This window comes from Neofelis nebulosa, chromosome 1, assembly GCF_028018385.1.
Source record: "Neofelis nebulosa isolate mNeoNeb1 chromosome 1, mNeoNeb1.pri, whole genome shotgun sequence".
In the NCBI taxonomy this organism is placed as follows: domain Eukaryota; kingdom Metazoa; phylum Chordata; class Mammalia; order Carnivora; family Felidae; genus Neofelis; species Neofelis nebulosa.
This window is the reverse complement of record NC_080782.1, coordinates 218,416,559-218,437,269: the sequence shown is the minus strand read 5'-3', so window position 1 is coordinate 218,437,269 and position 20,711 is coordinate 218,416,559. Positions and strand designations below refer to the sequence as shown.

At 44.6% G+C, this 20,711-nt stretch overlaps 1 long non-coding RNA gene across 1 annotated transcript; it reads left to right on the top strand.

Moving 5' to 3' along the window:
• The first annotated feature begins 8,629 nt into the window (after positions 1–8,629).
• Positions 8,630–18,822, top strand: LOC131485430 (uncharacterized). Its single transcript, XR_009248846.1, has 4 exons — positions 8,630–8,827; positions 12,561–12,651; positions 13,950–14,046; positions 15,961–18,822. It is a non-coding gene; the product is annotated as an uncharacterized LOC131485430 (long non-coding RNA).
• Positions 18,823–20,711: the final 1,889 nt, after the last annotated feature.

Here is a 20,711-nt window from a genome sequence, read left to right as displayed (position 1 = left end):
TTACTGTTATTCCTCCTGTTTCGAAAATGTGTACTTGAGCCACTTTTTAAACGTATACCGGAAGTTTACTTCCCTATGAGTACAAAGGCCTCCCTCCTCCCGCCGATCAGAAAACAATTTCTAGGGGTGCCTGGGTGGCGCAGTCGGTTAAGCGTCCGACTTCAGCCAGGTCACGATCTCGCGGTCCGTGAGTTCGAGCCCCGCGTCAGGCTCTGGGCTGATGGCTCGGAGCCTGGAGCCTGTTTCCGATTCTGTGTCTCCCTCTCTCTCTGCCCCTCCCCCGTTCATGCTGTGTCTCTCTCTGTCCCAAAAATAAATAAAAAATGTTGAAAAAAAAATTTAAAAAAAAAAAAAAAAAAAAGAAAACAATTTCTAAAGAGGTGTGTGTTGGGGAATGTGTGTGTGTCCTGTCTGTAATAATACAGTGCGCATATGATATCTCACAACTATAAAAACCGATGTGTTAGGGAGAAGTTGTCTGGTGGGGAATGCTCTCGTTTCAACATTCAGACTTGCTAGCAAATGACAAATTAATAAAATTCAATAAAGGTTATTCGGGGAGTTACTGGGTCACTTTGCTTCATAATTAATAATCCCAAGAATTTTTTTGCATGGCCTGACACTAGCCGTCTGTGAATGGTACCCGGGATGATTCTTACATTCTCTTTTCACAAATAAGGGCTCTAAGGCAGAGCAGCTTTAAGCAACTTCAGGATTGGAGACTGGCTGAGTATTTATAGTTTCAACCCACAATGACCTTGGATGCCATTAAAAAGTTAATAGGAGACTGACTCTCGCTCAGAAAACAGCCTCCACTTCTGTCACAGCAGAGACAGTGCCCAGGCATCAAAGAGCTATGTCATTGATCCCCACACAGGATGGATGCTGCGACAGTTCCAACAGTATCCCTTGGCTTCCGAAACGTATCTGTGTGCAATGCCCTTCGCAATGACCTTTAGGGGGAAAGGAGCTGAAAGGGTAACCCAGGCCAAGAGATTTTCTTTGTGCCGAGAAAGTCAAGCTTAACGAACATCCGGGGGATCTGGTTGTTTCTTCTTCTCTTTCTTCTTTCTTCTCCACACTGGGTCTCCACATCTTCTATACAGGGGCGCCTGGCTGGCTTAGTTAGTGAAGCATGAGACTCTTCATCTTGGGGTTGTGAGTTTGAGCTCTATGTTGGCAGTAGAGGTTCCCTAATAAAAAAAATTAGGGGTGCCTGGGTGGCTCAGTCGATTAAGTGTCCACCTTGGGCTCAGTCATGATCTCCCCATTAGTGAATTTGAGACCCACATCATTTGAGACCTGCTTCAGATCCTCTGTCTCCCTCACTGCCCCTCCCCCGCTCGTGCTCTTTCTTTCAAAAATAAACATAAAAAATAAAAAAAAAAAATTAATGTTTATTTTTGAGAGAGAGAGCGAGCATGAATGGGGGAGGGGCAGAGAGAGAGAGAGGGAAACACAGAATCCGAAGCAGGCTCCAGGCTCTGAGCCATCAGCACAGAACCTGACCCGGGGCTTGAACCCACAAACCACGAGATCATGACCTGAGCTGAAGTCGGAAGCTTAATTAACTGAGCCACCCAGGCACCCCCCCCCAAAATTTTTTTTTAAGTTAAAAAAAAAAAAAAAGACTAGTAACAAAGATATTCTGTGGGGGATGGAAGTAAGCCACGTTCCACCCAAACCATCCACCTTGGTACCCATTCTAGGACAGTTTATCTTAGTTATTAGGAACATAAGGCTTTTGGAGGTAGAGAGACTTGAATATAAATTCTGTCACTTCTCATTGGCTATGTGACCCTGGGCGCTGTATTTAATCTCTCTAAGGCTCAATTTGGAATTGAGGATATGAATATGAATATAATTATATGGAACATAAAGATAATTATATTATCTGTGGAATATGAAGAAAATTATATTTATCTTCCTGGGCAGTTGTGATAGATCTATCTATCTCTCTAAAATCCAACATGACATTACATAGGATTTTTCTCAAAAAACTGAATAAACTCTGGGAAAAATTAGGGCAGTGAGAATATGTGATGTCCCAAATTTAGGTCCTCCACATGCTGGCATTTCAGGATCCCCAGAATCATGGCCAGGTTCCCACCTGCTCACCACAAAGCAAAGTCTGTTAGTTCACACGTCCTGCCCACACATAAAGCTCCTAATCAAACAGCCAAGTCCCTTATTTAAAAAATGTGAACAAATAAGCAAGAATCATAAAGAAAGCCTGCAGCACAAAAGAGAAAGAGATAATTCACAACAAACAGAAAACAGAAATAATTCAGGAGACAGAAAAGAACAACAACAAACAATACCCTCTAATTAACATCCTCAGAGAAATTCACAAAGGCAGAACAGCTATAAAGGATGACATGAAATTAACAAAAAATAAACAGAGCTCTTGGAGATGGAACAATTTTAATTAAAAACCTTATAAATTGAAGGATTGGAAAATAAAAATGGGGACATTTTGCAGAACAAATTTTCTTATACAACAAAATAAAAAATTGCAAAGATTAGACACTTAAAGAATCAGTCTAGGAACCGAGCTCTGACTGACAGTAGCTCAAAAGAGAGAGAACGGAGAAAATGGAGGAGAGGAAATTATGAAAGAAATATAACAAATAATTTCCCTGAGACGAAGGGATGTCTTCAAACTAAATGCTATATTGAGTGTTGAGCCCAGTAAATGTTAAAAGTCCCATACTAGGACACCTCAGGTATTTCACTATTACATACCAGAAAAGACAATGTGTCTTAGCATGGGTCACATTTAGTAAAACGTCAGAACGCTGAAGATAAAGAAAACTAAAACACCCCAATAAAGAAAAATATTAGTATCAGTCCCAGGAACTATACGCTAAGTACCAGGAATTCTTCAAAGCACTACTCTACTAAATCATTGAATCGTTAACAACAGCCCTATGAGTAGATGCTATCATCATTCCTGCTTCACAGACAAGGAAACTGAAGTCACAGAGTCAGCAAACAGTAAAAGAGCCAAGGTGGAAACTCGCCAGTCTACTGGCAGGGCCCACTCCCTTAACCACTACACACACACCCTCGCAACACTTCACCCCCACAAGGGAGGTACAGCCTTCTCCAGCAATACTGGATGCTAAACAGAATGGCTCAATGCCTCAGTATTTCTGAAGAAAATGATTTCAGCCTGGAATTCTATACCCAGCCAAATTATCAATGAGGGAGGAGGGAGAATAAAGAGGAACTCTACGGAGTTGCTAGTATTAAACTTGAGTGTACACACAGCCAGCAAATATATGTACGCCTAGATAAATGTATAAATAAATGTATGGCTAGATAAAGATACAGAGGGGAAGAAAAAAGGTATGTTTAAACTCCAGGAGGGGTGCCTGGCTGGCGTAGTCAGTAAAGCATGTGACTCTTGATCTTGGGGTTGTAAGTTCAAGCCCCATGTTGGGTGTAGAGATTACTTAAAAATAAAAAATAAAATAAATCATTAAAAAAACAACAACAACAACAACTCTGGGAAAACAAAAAGCTCTAGAAGAAGGTCATGGTCTAGATGAAAAGAGACTGGAAGCAGGAGGCAGACATGGCTTAGGTACTGTGGCTTTTCCTCCTAAGTCCTCTGTGCTGGTTGATCTGTTAGTCACAGACACGGCGCTTTGATGACAATATTTATATCTATATCTAGGTATAATCTTTTTAAGGAGTTAAGCGTCCATAGCTGAGTGGGTTGAAATAAGGAGAAGCTGATTCCTTCATGCAGGAGTTGATTCTACAGCAAGATTCTGAATCAAAACAAAAACATGAATAGGCAGCTAGGAACACGAATGCTTTGAGTACATTTAAACTCTGAGAAGAAAATTTACAAAGTAGGAATCCGACCTTGATTCGGTAGAAAGAAACCTATTCAGTCAAGGTAGAGAAAGTTCACCGTGTGTCTATTTGAAACAAAGGTGGGTACACAGGGGTTGGAGGGGCTGGTGTTCCCTAGTAGTTATGCAAACGTGGCTTTCCTGGCAGATTTGCACACTGTTTGCACACCAGATCCTGAAGCATGAGGGAAATCAGGGTGGAAGTCAGGCCTGGACACAGCACGACTGCTGCTGCTTGATGCTCATAAAGAAGACGCCAGCCCCTCCCTCAAGGCCAGTGGCCCCTGACCCGGTGTGGTTGCTCAGAGCACAGAGATCTATGGGCTAGGATGCTCTGGGCAGCACTGTTTATAAAGCCGAAGAAAACAAAACTCAGGCCTGGCAACACCCTAAATGTATGTTATTAGTGGGCCATTTAAATAAAAATTATGGTACATCCATATCATAAGTCCTACAAAGCTGTTAAAAGGAGAAGGCTGGGCTCTATTAACTAATACGGAAAGATGTCCATCATGTATTAAGCAACAGAGGCAATTTGCAGAAGAGTATACATACTATGGGCCTATTAAACATACGGATCTATACGTGCTGCAAAATGTACCTATATAATTTTTAAAAACCCTAGTTAGTAAAGTAAAATGCATGAGGCCTCTTACTTTTGTCATCGGCTTCTCTGGGGAGTGAAGACGGAAGTCAAGAAAGCAACAAGGCAAGGTTAAAAAGCCAGGGAGGGCTGGGGGGGGTGAACCAGAAAGAATCAGCGGACTGGCCGTGAAGCACAGTGGTTAGTGAGGATGCGCAGCTGAGAAAGGATCCCCAGGACCAATGTGTCTGGTGGGACCCAGCCTTACTTGTCCACCTTCCACTGGGAGCTTGTTCAAATCCAGAGGCGCTGTGACCAGCACCGGCAGCTCAGTGGCACTACCAAAGAGACCTTCCAAGGTGGTGGGTGGAGGGGCGTGGGCGGGGCGCTGGGCTGGCCGTGGATGACAGTCAGAGCTGTCACGCATTGAGCATCTAATCACAGTTAACAGCGACCTCTTAGTTGATACTAATGTCTGTCATCCGTTAATCCCTACTGTGTGTTACAAGTATCAGCTCATTTTATCCTGGGACAAAGCTAAAAGATAGATGCAGACGTAATTATTAGGCAGGCAGGCTTAGAGAGGGCAGGTAACTAGCCTCAGGTCACACAGCCATAGTAAGAAGCAAAGCTCAGAATCAGAGATCAAATGCTAATTTCTATGAAGAGGCTTAACTACTTACTTACCCCACGAATGACCTCCCCTCCCCCCCCCACCCCCCCCCCCCCCACGATTCTATACTTTCCCAATTTTCTATAAGGGACACATATTCTTCATTGTCAGGGGTGGGAATCGAATTTAACAAATCATATCTCAGTCAAGGGAGGTTCCGGGTGGGAAGTTTCTCCGTGCAGGTGAGCACAGGAACTAAGGTGATGCTAGGAAAGGAGCCAGGATCTGCAGGAGGGTGGGGGTGCGGGGAGGGACACTAAGGCAGGGGAAAAGTAGAAGTTGGAGACTGGAAAGAGACACAGGGGCCAAGGAGGGAGGAGAGGGAGAGAGAAAGGGCCTTTGTCCCAGCCCTGGGTCCAGCACGATGCTGGATCATAGCCGGTGATTGCTGATGCCTCGCTGGGCGCCTCTGCCCTGGGCTCTCTGTCCACTAGCGCTGGCTGGATTCCTTCAGTTCGGGGACGGATGGGCAGAGCTGGGGAAAACTCATCTCCCTCTGGACGGCCTCAGTTTCCTCAACACAGGGAAGAATTAACCTTCGACAAGAGCTGCTGGGCACGCGGACAACAGCTCAACGGGGTTTAAAAATTGTAACCTTCCCAAGACTCTCAAGACTCCTCACCCAGGAAACAGAGCAGGCTCCCGTTCCTCAAGCTGAATTCAGGAAGACAAAAGTCTGCTCCTCCCAGAAACCATCTGGAGTGTGCCGGGGCTGAAGGTGGTAGTGGTGCCCATCACTCCTGTGCAGAGTTCTGGCAGGTTGGCACGCAGGAGCAGTGATCCCAGGGCGCAGCTTCAGAAGGGAGGTAGGGGGATGTTTCCACTCCATTTCCACCTTGCCCAGGCTTCCTTCAGCTCTACACACCATCATCATCATCATCATCATCCACCTAACTGAGGATATCTGACGGTTTGGTTTATTTACTGCCAAACTCTTCCAATCTTAACTCCTCTGGCTCATCTCCCTCAGTTCCAAGAACCATCACCTCCATGCCCCCAACTCCCATCTCCACACCTCCAGTCTCTAGTTCCATATCTTCAATTTCAGTGTCCCGACTGCAGCTCACACTCCTCAAGTCCAAATGGGAATTGTCAGTGTTTTGCTATGTCAGTCTTTGGTAAATAAATACAAAGCTGTTGTCATCAGTCCATCTTGGATCTTCTCCTTCACTCCCCAAATCCGTTGCTAACTCTGGTTCTTTCTTCAGAACATCTCCAGAACTTCTTGTCCGTTTCCATCCTAGTTCTCAACTTTGTTGTTTATCAGTTTATTCACTTAAACAAATAGTTATTAAATGTCTCTTGTGTGCCAAGCACTATGCCAGACAAAGAGTCAAACACCAAAGAGGGCATCTTTTGGGATGAGCACTGGGTGTTGTATGGAAACCAGTTTGACAATAAATTTCATATATTAAAAAACAAACAAACACCAATCGCAAATTTCAACTTGGCAGGAGGAGTGTGAGACTGTGGCCTTCACGCACGGCAGCATGGGGTGTCCCTCGCCAGCCCCCCTCCACACCCCCGCCTCTGGCACCTGTTGCTGACCAGCCAGGCCAGGCAGTCTGAGCTTCAGGAGCGGTTCCGACCACACAAATTCTTCCCAAGGGTCTAGGAGTCTTAGTAGTGCCACTCCTGCATAATTTTCACATTTCCTATAAATTGTTACTCTAGCACATTTCTTTTTCAATTTTTTTTTTTTTAAGTTTATGTTGAGAGAGAGAGCACGCACAGGCAGGGGAGGGCAGAGAGAGAGAGGGGGAGAGAGAGAATTCCAAGCAAGCTCTGTGCTGTCAGTGTAGAGCCCGAGGCGGGGCTTGAGCCTGTGAACCATGAGGTCATGTCCTGAGCTGAAATCTAGAACCAGGCAACTGACGGAGCCACCCAGGCGCCCCACGCTAGTAGCACACTTCTTAAAAAAGAAAACTTAAAATATCAGCAAGAAAAACGCTCACAGGTCCCTTCAATCATATTAGTGGAGTGACACCAATGAGGACAGAGCTCCTAAAGCCTGGACATTTGAGAGACAACGAAAAGGACACGATAGTCACTAGCTCTGCAGGTTTTGTAAGCTCAGTACTTGTACTGAGTGAGTCTCAGAATGTGGTCTTCTGCAGAGCCTGAGCTTAGTTCCTGATGGATGAGCTCTCATAAAGCAGATCGCTGGAGTGAGTACTCAAAGAGACGGACCTATAAACCACATCATTACACCACTGCACTTTTCTCCCTTGTCTTAGGGTCCATGGGGCTGATTCATTCAATTTTTTGCTTCAGCCAGTTCTGTCATTTATAACTCAAAGGGCCCAGATTAATAAAATAACATTTGCATATTATTTTACAGGGGATAAAGTTTACCTTCACGATAAACAAAGCAAGGCAGGCACTTTGGTCATACCCTCCAGAAAATGCAGAGAAACAGAGGCTATTCCCAAACAGCTGTTTGAACCTACGTTCCTGCCAAAAAAACCTATGCTCCTTCCAATCAAACTCCCTGCCTCTGCACAGGACGTTTTAAGTGATCTCAGACTGTCTGAGAATGGGCATGGTTCACATTGTTTATACATGATAAATGGAAGGAACGCGATTAGGAGTTGTTTGCAATACTTGTTAATTTCAATTACACCCATAGTCTGAGTTCTTCTTTAGGTGCTTCTAATTTCTTTCAAATTCTAGACAATGGGGCCTGAAGTAATTTTGCAAGACCTCAGACTTTCCTTAATGCAAGTGGTGAAAAGCCTTAAGGTAATAATACGCTTCTCAGCTCAGCACCTCCCTCCCTCCCTCCTCTTTCTCCTTCCCCACCCTAAGGAAGGAGTTATTTCTTCATCAATTATCAAGTCTCTTTGCAGCCAAGTGAGGGGACAGCGCCAGGTGCCCGGACAGCTACATGACATTCCTGCAAGGTCTGACTGACAGAGCTAAATTTCCTCTGTCAGGTCCTTGAAAAATATGCTGAAGAGGACAGCCCCCCCAGGCTGGTCCCACTGCTTGCTTTCGACCATATAACACTCTTTTTCACCAACCTGAACGCTGAGGTCAGTCCCAGTGTTTTCAGCCAGCGTGCGAGAACTGCTATTCAACCCAATTTAAGTTAACTTGGCAAGGGAGACTTGGTGAGCTGTGGCATTTCCACCCTCTCCGAGCCCAAAAGTAGATCCTGTGTGTAGGTGTAGCCTCCACTTTGATAAATGACAGAGTTGTGCACTCATTTTATCTGAGGATGTAAGGCAGCGAATAGCTGTTTTCAAAATAAGGTTGATTCATCATTTGAAGAGACCTGGAACGAGGTCTCCCATCAAGCTGGCTCTAGGTATGAGAAAACCAACTGTTGCCCCAAAACAAAAATGTGCCCAGACTCCTTGTTACCCAACAACGCAAGGGGCTCACCAGTTCAAAGATGTCTACATCTCCTTGTGTGTCATGGAAGCTAGTTAAGGCACAAACCCGGTAGGAATTCTGAGCGTCACATCCTGTTCTATTTTTCACCACTCGGTACCCCAGAGCGCGTAGGCCTCAAGGCGTGACTGGAAGCGTCTGCCTTCCAAGGAGTGACCATAAAGAGGCATTTTCTGAATCTATTCTTAGCGCTCTTATCTCCTCAGATGTCGGAGCCAGACCAAGCAGGGCATGGAAATCAGAGTAGACACTGAAGAGAAGAAACCAAGGGGCCTGAAATCCCAAGTGACTGAGCTGCTATTTCGAAGGGTGAGTTTACGCACACTGGGGAGACAAGTGCTTGCTTCCTCCTCTCATTGTCTACATCCGGACACTCAGCCTAAGGAGGAACCTAACCAGGAAAACTGACAGGAGGGGAGGGAATCCAGGGCTGGCTAGACGTTGGGTGGACGGAACTGCTTACCAGCTCTGGTGGCCCCCGGGGGGCAGGTGGAGACCTGGTCTTGGGGCACCTGAACCAAGGTCTGAAGTGGTTCAAGGGCTGGAGGGGCTGGTCAATATTTCTGTTTTTTTTCCCAAACTGGAGTTACCGTTTGGTCTGCTGGATAAAAACAACTGCCGTTGGTTTTCCTATGTCCTCAGCCTTTCATCCCTGTTAGCAGCTTTTGGCCATTTCCCGTGAGATGGCTAGAAATGAAAGATGTGAAACGCAGGTTACTTTTACCATTCAGTGACAGCAGCTCTGGAAACATTTTCAACAAAAACGTTTATTGAACATATACTACGTGGCAGGCACCATGCTGCTTTACAAACGCTTCTCGCTTAACCTTCTCAGCCCCTGCTGGGAACAGGCATCCTCACCCCCAGGCTTCAGGTGACAGCAGGGTGGTCTCACAAGGCATCTGGTCACACTCAGTGTGGAGTCACTCTCGGGTTCTCAGGGTAGGCTGTGGGGTGTGATGCGTGATAGGTAGATACCACCGAACTTCCTGAAACACAGGAAAGCCTGAACCCTTCCTACAAGCTGTTTATGGCCAGGAAAACACCACCATCCTTTTAATTAATTTTGTAGTTGAAAATTTTGATGAGTGTGGCTATTTCCAGACCTGGTTGGTCATCAGCAGTAAGTAACCGTGGAGCTTTATAAAAATACAGAGCTAGGGGGGCGCCTGGGTGGCTCAGTCGGTTAAGCGTCTGACTTCGGCTCAGGTCACAATCTCGCGGTCCGCGAGTTCGAGCCCTGCGTCGGGCTCTGGGCTGATGGCTCAGAGCCTGGAGCCTGCTTCTGATTCTGTTTCCCTCTCTCTCTGCCCCTCCCCCATTCATGCTGTGTCTCTCTCTGTCTCAAAAATAAATAAACGTTAAAAAAAAAAATTAAAAAAAAAATACAGAGCTAGGGCCCCCTCCCTGAGGGATAGGTTTCAGTTCTCGCAGGTAATGCCTGCCATCCATATTTTTACTCCCCTGCTCCCCCTTGTTTCTGATGACTAGGTAGGTTCGAGAATCCTGGGGCTGGAGAGAGGTGGTGGCACTGGCAGCGAGGGCACGCTGGCCCCAAGCTCCGTCACTGTCGGGCCCTGCGGTGTGGCGTTTACCTTTCTGTGCCTTTGTTTCTGTGTCTGTAGAATGGGGGCAGAAATAGCTGTTGAATTCTTCGAGATGCTGAGGGTGTTTTTTCAGTGCTCACTAGCAACGTGGAAGCACAAGAAGTACAAGTGTCACGTTAACTTTCTCAGAACTGGAGATCAAAGCTTTCTGATTTGTTGCTGATGTCATGTGAGAAGTGTAGGTCACGTTGCTCCCACTGCAATGTTGGTTTTTCCCTCTTCTCATGCACTCGATAGAGGAGTCCTTTATATAGCCGGGTTTGTGTGTAAGCACGCTATACACATTGTTTCTTCCATAGGTTGAGTTTTCTATCTTTACATGTGAATCCTAGGAATTTTAGAACTTGAAGGGCCTTTTCCTCCTAATTTTCACCATTACCTTTAAATTCACTGGTGGAGCTTTCCCCCCCCCCAGGGCTCTTATTTCTTTAGTTGTGGAACTCAGGGCACAGAATCTTACAGAAATAACAATGAAACAATGACCTCAGGATTCGTTTTTTAAGTTTATTTATTTTGAGAGAGAGAGAGAGCGAGCACATGTGCATGAGTGGGGGAGGGGCAGAGAGAGAGAGGAAGAGGATCCCAAGTACACTCTGTGCCGTCAGCCCGGAACCTGACATGGGGCTTGATCCCACGAACCGCCAAACTGTGAGATCATGACCTGAGCCAAAATCAAGAGTCGTCACTCAACCGACTGAGCCATCCAGGCACTCCAAGACCTCAGGATCTTCTATTCCCAGGTGTGCATTCCCAAATAACTGACTCAGTTGGGGGTACTGTGGTTGCTTTCTGGAGCACTCAGCTACACATAAGCCCTTCCGTCGGAACCCTCCTGTCCCTGCAACTATGGCTGCCATTGGAGGGGGCCTCTGTGGCCCTTCATGCTTCTCCCCACCGATCAGATTAGGGTGGACGCCTGACCAAAACAGGCAGCCATCACATTCTTCTGGGAAATCCAGAAATGGGACCCAGGATTAGAGTCAGTCAGCTGTAAGAAGCTGACGTGAAAAGTCATGTCGAATTGAAGCCAGAGCCGGCACCGTGTCAAGGCAGAGCAAAGTGCATGCTGAAGTTCCAGGGGAACATGACCTCATGGAACTAGGGAAGCCAATCTGCAAAGAACAGGGTGGAGCAGAGGCACAGAAGCAGGCCAACAGTACGGATCTCTGAGAGAGGAAGGGAAGAAGGGCCAGTCCCTTGGAGGGCTGTCTTTTCTGCCTTTAAGCAGACTTAAGTGGCTTTCTCCTTCTTACAACTGGAAGAGCCCTTAGTAGGATGGAGCTGAACGAGAACTGGGTGATAGACCAAGTATTTCTGGGTGCAGGCAAGAGTGTGTACACAATCAAGTGGGTCTGCAGCAGGGAGCAGGTGATGCTGGGAAGCCGAGTACCGAATGGTCTTTCTGGAGAGCACACATGCCTGTCTGGGGCCGCCAGCTCGTGCACAGCAGGAAGCTTCTGTGTACAACTCGGCGTGTGTGTCGTAGCTGGGTCTGTGCCAGGTGCAGAAGCTCTGAGTGAGAACAGTGAAGCAAACCCCTCTCCGGTCTTGGGAGCAAGCCTTGTCAGGCCCACGGCTTACATTACATATTACAGAATCTTAAAAAAAAATTATCTATCAACTTATATATAATGTTATATATTACATAATCTTTAAAAAAATTTTTTTTAACGTTTATTTATTTTTGAGAGAGAGAGAGAGAGAGACAGAGCATGAATGGGGGAGGGGCAGAGAGAGGGAGACACAGAATCTGAAACAGGCTCCAGGCTCTGAGCTGTCAGCACAGAGCCTGATGCGGGGCTCGAATTCACGGACCGTGAGATCGTGACCTGAGCCGAAGTCGGACACTTAACCGACTGAGCCACCCAGGCGCCCCTATATTACATAATCTTAAAACCAGAAAGGATGTTAGCGTTCATCTTTGCCAACCTCTAAGTACAGATACTCCTTTCTACTGCCCAGCCTCTCGGCAGCCACTTCCTCTAGACCACAAATTTCTCCATCCCGGATCACTGGTGACAGCCAACTACCTAAAAAGACCCGGCAAAATTATGTATCGGGTACGCCGGCGAATACCAAACTCAGTTCTAACACATGTGATGCCCTTGCCGGATCCACATACTCGATTTTTTCATGAGGAAATCAACCAGCTGGGCCCAGCTGAACGGTTTTTTCCAGAAAGTTGTTTAAATAGATCTTTCTTGCGGCGCCTGGGTGGCTCAGTCGGCTAAGCGGCCGACTTCGGCTCAGGTCATGATCTTGCAGTCCGTGAGTTCGAGCCCCACGTCGGGCTCTGTGCTGACAGCTCAGAGCCTGGAGCCTCCTTCAGATTCTGTGTCTCCCTCTCTCTGACCCTCCCCCATTCATGCTGTCTCTCTGTTTCAAAAATAAACCTTAAAAAAAAAAATAGATCTTTCTTTTCTGCCCTTTCTCAGTTGATTACTTGGTATCCATCGGCATCCGCATGCAACTGGAGACCTCATGCAGAGATGTTTTCATTTCAACGGACTAAGCTTGCAGGCTAAGGTTTGTGGGCTTACAGATGAGTCTGTGTAGGTGGTTAACAGAATGTGATCTGAGATGACTGATGCCTTTAAGGTTTCACTTGACAGTGCTGGCTGAAGGTGATTAAGAGTTTTATTTTCTAAGAGGATGTAAAGCTCGATGAGTGGTAAGGACACACTACCTCCAGAAGCTGCAACTGAAAGGGTCCATTTGCCTGAAATCATTGCTCAAACTTGCTTTCTCAAACATTCAGCAAATCAAAGAAGTGATGGGTTTCTCATCCCCCAGTGACACTCCTTTCTCAGATTTATTGTGGGTATATAAATGACTCAGTCCATTGCTGGCTTTTTGAGGACCCTCTCCCAGTGGATTTAATTCAAGGCCTCTAGCATCGTACACACTAGGCATTTTCTTCCCTTTTGGAGATGGAATTTACCTTTGTCAATGCCTGGAGAATTTGTCAGGGTAACACAGCAGACCTCTAACACTGCCAACAGGTCCCGACCAGCTTCCGACCTTCCCAGACTGGAGCTCTCTGAAGACTCCTGGGCTGTACGACGTTCCCCGGTCTCTGTAGTCAGCCCCTCTACGCCCACTCAACCCCAGGCAAATACTGACCTGTGTATTTACCCCTAGAGTGTTGCCATTTCTGATATGTCCTACAGATGAAGCATACAGTATGTAGCTCCAGGAGTCTGGCTTCTTTCACCTGGCACGATGCATAGGCGATTCATCCAAATGGTCCTTTCATTTTCATTACTGAGTATTCTAGCGCAAGACCACACCATAGTTTTACGGAGTCACAAGCTGGTGGACATGTGGGTGGTTTCTAGTTTTTGGCAATTAGGATTAAAGCTGTTATAAATATTTGTGTATAGGTTTTTGTGTCTGCACGTTATTTTCATTTCTCTTGGGTAAATACCTATCAGTGGGATTGCTATGTTGTACGGTGGTATATTCGAGTTTACTAAAAGCTACCCAGCTGTTTTCAACCTTGCACTCTCACGAGCAACGTGAGTTCAGGCTGTGCTGCATGCTTGCCAGCACACGGAACTGTCAGCCTGCTGAAATTGTAGCCACTCTAGTAGGTATATAACATTATCCCATGTGGTTTTAATTTCATTTCCTTCAACCAGTGATGTGGAGTAGCTTTCTGTGTGTTTATCTGACCATCTGTATCTTCTTGGTGAGGTGTATGTGGACGTTTGCTGCTCATTTTTAAATTGGCTTGTTGTGCTGTTACTGAAATAGGAGAGATCTTTATACAGTCTAGATACAAGTCCATTATATGTGTTTTATAAATATCTTTTCTTCTGTAGGATGTTTAAAGGCTCCCTTTCAACATCACTGATAAGAGATCATCATTTCTGAAGTAGTTCCATGCTGTACTGGTGTCTCTTTGGAGATCCACCTTTGGTAAATAATTTTACTCTTCTTTTAACTGCGACATGTTTGACACCTAAATGTTAATTTAAGGTATCCAACATACTGATTTGATATATTACTATATTGTGAGATGACTGTCAATGTAGCATCAGTTAGCACCTCTACTGCATCGTTTTTGTGGCTGGCATAATTAAGATTTAGTGTCTTAGCAAATTTGATGACTATTATACTGTTGTCTATAATGTTACACTATGCATTAAATCTCTAGGACTTACTACCACTTTTAAGTTTGTACCCTTAAACAACATCTCTTCTACCCCTCCCTTCCCCCGGTCCCTGGTGATCACCATTTTGCTCTCTGCTTTTTATGAATCTGACCTTTTTGATTCCACGTGAAAGTGAATTCCACATTTAAGACTATTTGTATTTTTCTCCCTGACTTATCTCACTTAGCATACGGACTTCAAGGTCCATACATGTTGTTGTGAGTGGCAGGATTTTTTTCTTTCTCATGGCTCAATAATTCCTGAAAATTTATTTCATACATAGATCCCATCTCTTTATCCATTCATCTGTTGATGGGTACTCAGGATGTTTCCCTATCTTAGCTATCGTAAATAATGTTGCAATAACATGGGCATGCATATACCTCTTTGATATCCTGTTTTCATTTCCTTTGGGTCTGTACCCAAAGGTGGAAGTGCTAGGTCATAAGGTAGATCTGTTCTGTTTTGTTTTGCATGGTGTTTTTTTTTTTTTTTTAAAGTAGTCTCCATGACCAACAGGGGCTTGAACCCATGACCCTGAGATCGAGAGTCACACGCCCCATCGAGCAAGCCAGCTGCCCCTATTTTTAATTTTTGAGAGAACTCCATACTGTTTGCCATATCAACTAAAACACTCACATTTCCGTAAATAGTGTCCAGGGGTTCCCTTATCTCCACATCCTTGCCAACACTTGTTATCTCTTCTCTTTTTGAGCTTAGCTATTCTAACAGGTGTGAGGTGGGATCTCACTGTGGTTTTGATTTGCATTTCCCTGACGATTAGTGATGCTTAGTATCTTCTCACATACCTGCTGGCCATTTGGAGGTCTTCTTCCAGTTGCCCCAGATTTCACCTGCAAATGCTAAGTTAGGCCACCCACCCACCAGTGGCCATCCAGTCATCACCAACAGAGGACAAGGATAAGGGACTCTCTCTTTAGCCTCAGCTCTTGTCTAGGTCCTTTAGTCCAGCTAGGAGTTACTGGGCCTCCTTTACTTAAGTGAGTCATTTGACCCTATTTAGCTCCCGCTCCCTATTTATCTTTATTGCAGTGGTGGAAAGATAAAGGATTGAGATCTCAAACCTCTAAGATATAATTCATTATGGTTGGTTTCAACTGCCATTTCAGTAGGACCAAATTAAAGAAATGTGTTCAGGGATGAGTCAAAGTGGAAAAGCATGCTGCACATATGGGAGTAATTAGGTTTGAACCATTTTGAACTTGGGGGTACACCTGAAGCAGGCTAGTCCTGCCTAGCTGCTCATCCATTGCACCCGATCCCAGGGAGAGATGATGTGACCTCCACATTCTTCTATCAGACCAAGACTGGGCTCAGTGTGTCGAACCACACTCCCTCACTACCAAGCTGTATCTGTTAGTACACTGAAGGTGTGTGTGGGTTCTCACTCCAATCACCTTGTGAAGTAAGGCTGCGAGTGTTACTGAACTCCTAAACTCCTTCAAAACCCACTTCAGGAACTGCTCCAGGAAGGCTTTCCTCACTCCCCAAGGATGTAATTCTCTCTGTCCCACTTCCATTTTTTACATCTTTTGTATAGGATACACATTTTGTATTTTACATCTTTACATCTTTTGGATATGATATCATATAGTGTTTCAAGTGCTTTACACATATTGACGTTTTAAAAATAGTTATGTTTCTTAACTCCATACAGCACCAGCAGAATGGCACAAAATGAGCCGTGCCACAGAAAGAACCAGCAATTTTTCTGCACTCTACAGTGTAACCAAGAATGTGGGAAATAAAGTGCTGATATATTGACTCATTTAAGTTTCACCACAATTCTCCGGTAGGTACTCTTACTATATCTATTTCACAGATGAGGAAACAGAGGCACAGAAAGCAAACAACTTGCTCTAAGTGACCTGCTTTGAACCCACATAGCTCTGAAAACATTCTGCCACGTATTTATACCGCTGCACTTAACGCACTATTTTGCAGTTTGTTTCCAAGTCCTCTTCAATTCTGTGAGCTTCTGAAAGCAAGGACCTGTTCATATTTGTTCAGCTCTGTATCCCCATTACATGGCAGTCCAAGCTGATGGACCTCCTTTGTGCTTACCAGGCCATGACAGAGACCCTCAACTGTGACCAGCCAAGTCACCAACTTTCTAAATAAGCCTGGAACTGAACATTCACTGGGTGGCCTAGGATGTAAGCAAATGAAGTACATTGGCCATCTGCAATCATCCCTGGGAAATACCTCATCTGAATCTAGAGCCAAAAAAAAGGAACGTCACTCCACAAGAAACTCCAGAACCTCAACAAAAATTGGAAACTAAATCTTTAAAGGCAAAACAACTCAGACAGAATCCAGAATTAACTCTTTTTGATTCAGGAAAGATAACTCTTGAGATTTTGTGGCCCATTAGTACAAGGTCAAACACAAAAGAGTTATACGTCAATTACACCCCAATAGTATTAATAACAATAATACAAACAACAAAAAACCAAATGAAGATTCTGGGCCAGTGAATTACAGCTGTGGGCAATCAACAGCATAGCACCCATAAAAGCACACTTAATACACAGAATAGTAACTAAGAGCCTACGCTGCCCAGTGCTACCTGAAATTTGAACGTGGCTCTGCCCCAGTCTACTGTATGACCTTGGTTAGGTTCTTCAACCTCTCGGTGCCTGACATTCCACATCCATAAAACAAGGCTTAAAAAGAGAACCCATGTTTTAGGGTTGTTGGGAGGATTAAATGAGTGATGAACCAAATGCTTATAGCACAGTGCCCGGCACACAGGAAGGGTGCAATAAACAAAACCTTTTACCTTCCTGCTTCTTCAGTAACATAGGCAGAGAACGACTGGCATGGAAGGCACATTATTACAGCCATCACCTTTGTTCCTGCTGCCTGGCACACAGTCGGCATTTAGTGGGTTTTCACTGAACGAATGAATGAATGAATGAGTGGCCCAAGTGCTTCCCAGGCTTTTGTTCAAGGAGGGAAACTAGAATGGCAATCAGAAATAAGGCTTAAATGTCACGAGGACTAGCCCAGTAAACCCATCAATTTAGCATTCTATTAACAAGATCGACGTGTTACAGACATCCACTGTATGTGTTCATAATAACGATCCTTAGACATTGTATAAATCCTCTTGTGTTTTAGGAATTTTCAATGGTTAAATTACATTCAAAGCAGTTTTAAAATTAAGTATATATTACTGCATTCAAACGCTTTAAAAATTGGAAATCCATGTAGAGCAAAAATGGCAACAATGAATTAACTGGAATATTCTGATTGATTGCAACACTTAGTTCACACTTCTCTACCCACACGCTGTTGTATCCGTCTACATTCTCTATTTCTCACTAGACTGTGAACGCCTCTTATGTCTAGCACTTTAGTATCCACTGTGCCGGGGATATAATCATGGTCAGGACATACTTGCCAATAACAGCCACTGTGCTCCATGAGCACACCACAGTAAAACGTTTAGCCCGGGAACATACTGTTTTGGTGTACCTACATCTCCACAAAACAATCAAAACTTCATGTCTTTAAGATTTTTAAATATAAATTTCAACATTTAAAAATACAGTACATTCTAAATCATTTCTTTAAAACTCTAAAATTTAAATGATGTGACAGAATCTATGTCCCTTTTAATTTAGATTTCCAACAAAGTCCAATAAAAACTGTTAATTTTCTTATAATAAACTATTAAAGGCTCATACTGCTGTCTGGAAGATTGATATCATACTATTGTACTGTGGATGGTGACACTTGCTCAAAGACAAGGAAGTAGGAAGAAGAAAAGATGGGAGTACGTGAAGAAAAGGAAGATTAAAAAGCAATCTCTGATTCCTCCTCTTACACATTATGAAAATATTAGGCCCAGGAGTCTGCTCTGTACTCATGTCAGAAAGAAAACTAAGTCAAAAAGGCCAGCTCATCATCTCCTGGACTCTTACGCCAATGCCAGGGAAAATGGCCGGTGTGCTGGGGCGAAAGGTGGGTGCACGGCAGGTGGAGTCGGAACATAAGGTGGTGCCCCTTCAGTCAGTGCCCCAGCCTCCTGTCACATTCCATGGGGGCTCTTAACTCCTACTGTCTAAGAGAGTCCACTCCAAAGCTGTGCCCCCTACCTGAGTACTAGAAGTGCAGCAGGGAATAAAATCTTAGCAAGAGGATCTTGACTTTAAAGGAGAGAGTTCAGGGGCGCCTGGGTGGCTCAGTCGGTTGAGTGTCCGGCTTCGGCTCAGGTCATGATCTCGCGGTTTGTGAGTTCGAGCCCCGCGTCGGGCTCTGTTCTGACAGCTCAGAGCCTGGAACCTGCTTTGGAATCTGTGTCCCCCCCTCTCTCTGCCCCACCCCTGCTTGTGCTCTGTCTCTGTCTTTCAAAAATGAATAAACATAAAAAAAAAAAAAATTTAAAGGAGAGAGTTCAAGCATGCCTTGGTTGACTCAATTGTTAAGCATCAGACTCTTGATCTCAGCTCAGGTCATGATCTCATGGTTTGTGAGTTCGAGCCCCGCATCAGGCTCTGTGCCATAAGCACAGATTCTGTCTCTCCTTCTCTCTGCACTCTCTCTCAAGATAAATAAATTAAAGGGGCACCTGGGCGGCTCAGTCGGTTAAGCGTCCAACTTTGGCTCAGGTCATGATCTCTCACACTCCGTGAGTTCGAGCTGCTGACAGATCAGAGCCTGGAGCCCGCTTCAGATTCTGTGTCTTCCCCTCTCTCTGCCCCTCTCCTCCTCATGCTCTGTGTCTGTCTCAAAAATAAATAAAAACATTAAAAAAAAACTTAAAAAAAAAAGATAAATAAATTTAAAAAATATTTAAAGGAGGGAGTTCAGTTTTCATCCCATCAGTAGGGAGGTTGCGTGTTTGTATTAAAGTGGGGATGCCAAAGACAAACTCTCAATCTCTTACACAGCTTTTTCTGGGGTCTGTACCATTGTCCTGCAGGGAAGATTGTGTGGGGGGGGAAGGTTTTTAGAAAAGTACACTCTGGTATTCACTTTGCCCCAAGGGCAGAATTCCCCTGAAAGAGGGATCAGGACTCATCATAGCGTGCTGGGCAGGAAATGGTTCTGTAAAATGGACATTATCTACTTAAGAGAACTATTTCTGAGGATTAAATGAGGTATTTTAGGTACTTAACACACTGCCAGGCACATAAGGGCATGATGTTTACTCTTATTTCACTTATAAGTACCAATGATGATGAAAATAAGCTTCAAAGAAAATTTGTTCACAGACCATTGGGAACAACTGCAACTCTGCTAAACTCTTTTAGGGCTGCTTATGATACAACAGAGCAAAAATGGTTTTCTTTTTTAAGATCTCTTCCTTAGAAGTTACTGTGGCAACATGTAATTTCAAATCTTTCCAATGCCCAGCAACCAAAATATACTTATTACATTTTGTCAGTTAAAACATCCCTTAAGTGTGTGTACTAGCTGAGTTTAACTAAGTCATCTATTAAACACGGCCTTCCTGTGTTGTTTTGTTTGTTTATTTTTGAGAGAGAGAGAGAGAGAGAGAGCAGAGTGTGAGCAGGGGAGGGGCAGAGAGAAGGAGACACAGAATCCGAAGCAGGCTCCAGGCTGCGAGCTGTCAGCGCAGAGCCTGACACGGGGCCTGAACCCACAAACTGTGAGATCATGACCTGAGCTGAAGTCAGATGCTTAACCGACTGAGCCACCCAGGTGCCCCCTGTGCTCTTATGATGTGGTATCTTACCAGATGTATATATATCTATTAGCCTTCCTATCTCTCAATCTCCCAGTGGTTATAAGGGCTTAGGATTCCTACTTCCTGATTTTTGACTGTCAAAAGCATGTTTATAGAGCAAGAGAGTCCTGAAATAAAAAAATGAACCCAGGGAGAGTCTCCTCCATTATCAGTAGCCACATTTTAGTATTAAAGCAATTAAAAAAAAAACGAATCACAAATGGTACTGGTCTGCTGCCTAGATTAGCTACAGCACTGAACAGATGACAAGTGTTTAAGAGACGCAAGCAGATACAGACAGGTGTGATGAGGTAAAAGGTAACTAAGATAAGCTGAGGAAACCAGTTTTGCAGAAATACCAAAGCATAGCTTCAGATGAGACTCAACTCCTGCCTGGAAGCTCTATCAGCAGCTACAAAGTTCTATGTGGCAGCCACTGTCACCATAAAAATGAAAGACAGAGGTAGAGGAGACACAGGTCTGTTTCAGGGCAGACGAAACGTGAAATAAAGACAAGATTTGGGGGAAGACAGGTGCTATGAAGCAAGCACATGACCGGTATCCAGAATTCTCAGTGCTATACAGACTCCTCACACCATAATCCGTCTGCTTCCTGATGCTGAGGCTCAAGTAATCAGAAACTGGAAGGTAATGGGGATCTACCTGGTTCCTGCACCAGAACAAAGTAGGATAAGACAACTAGAGGTGAG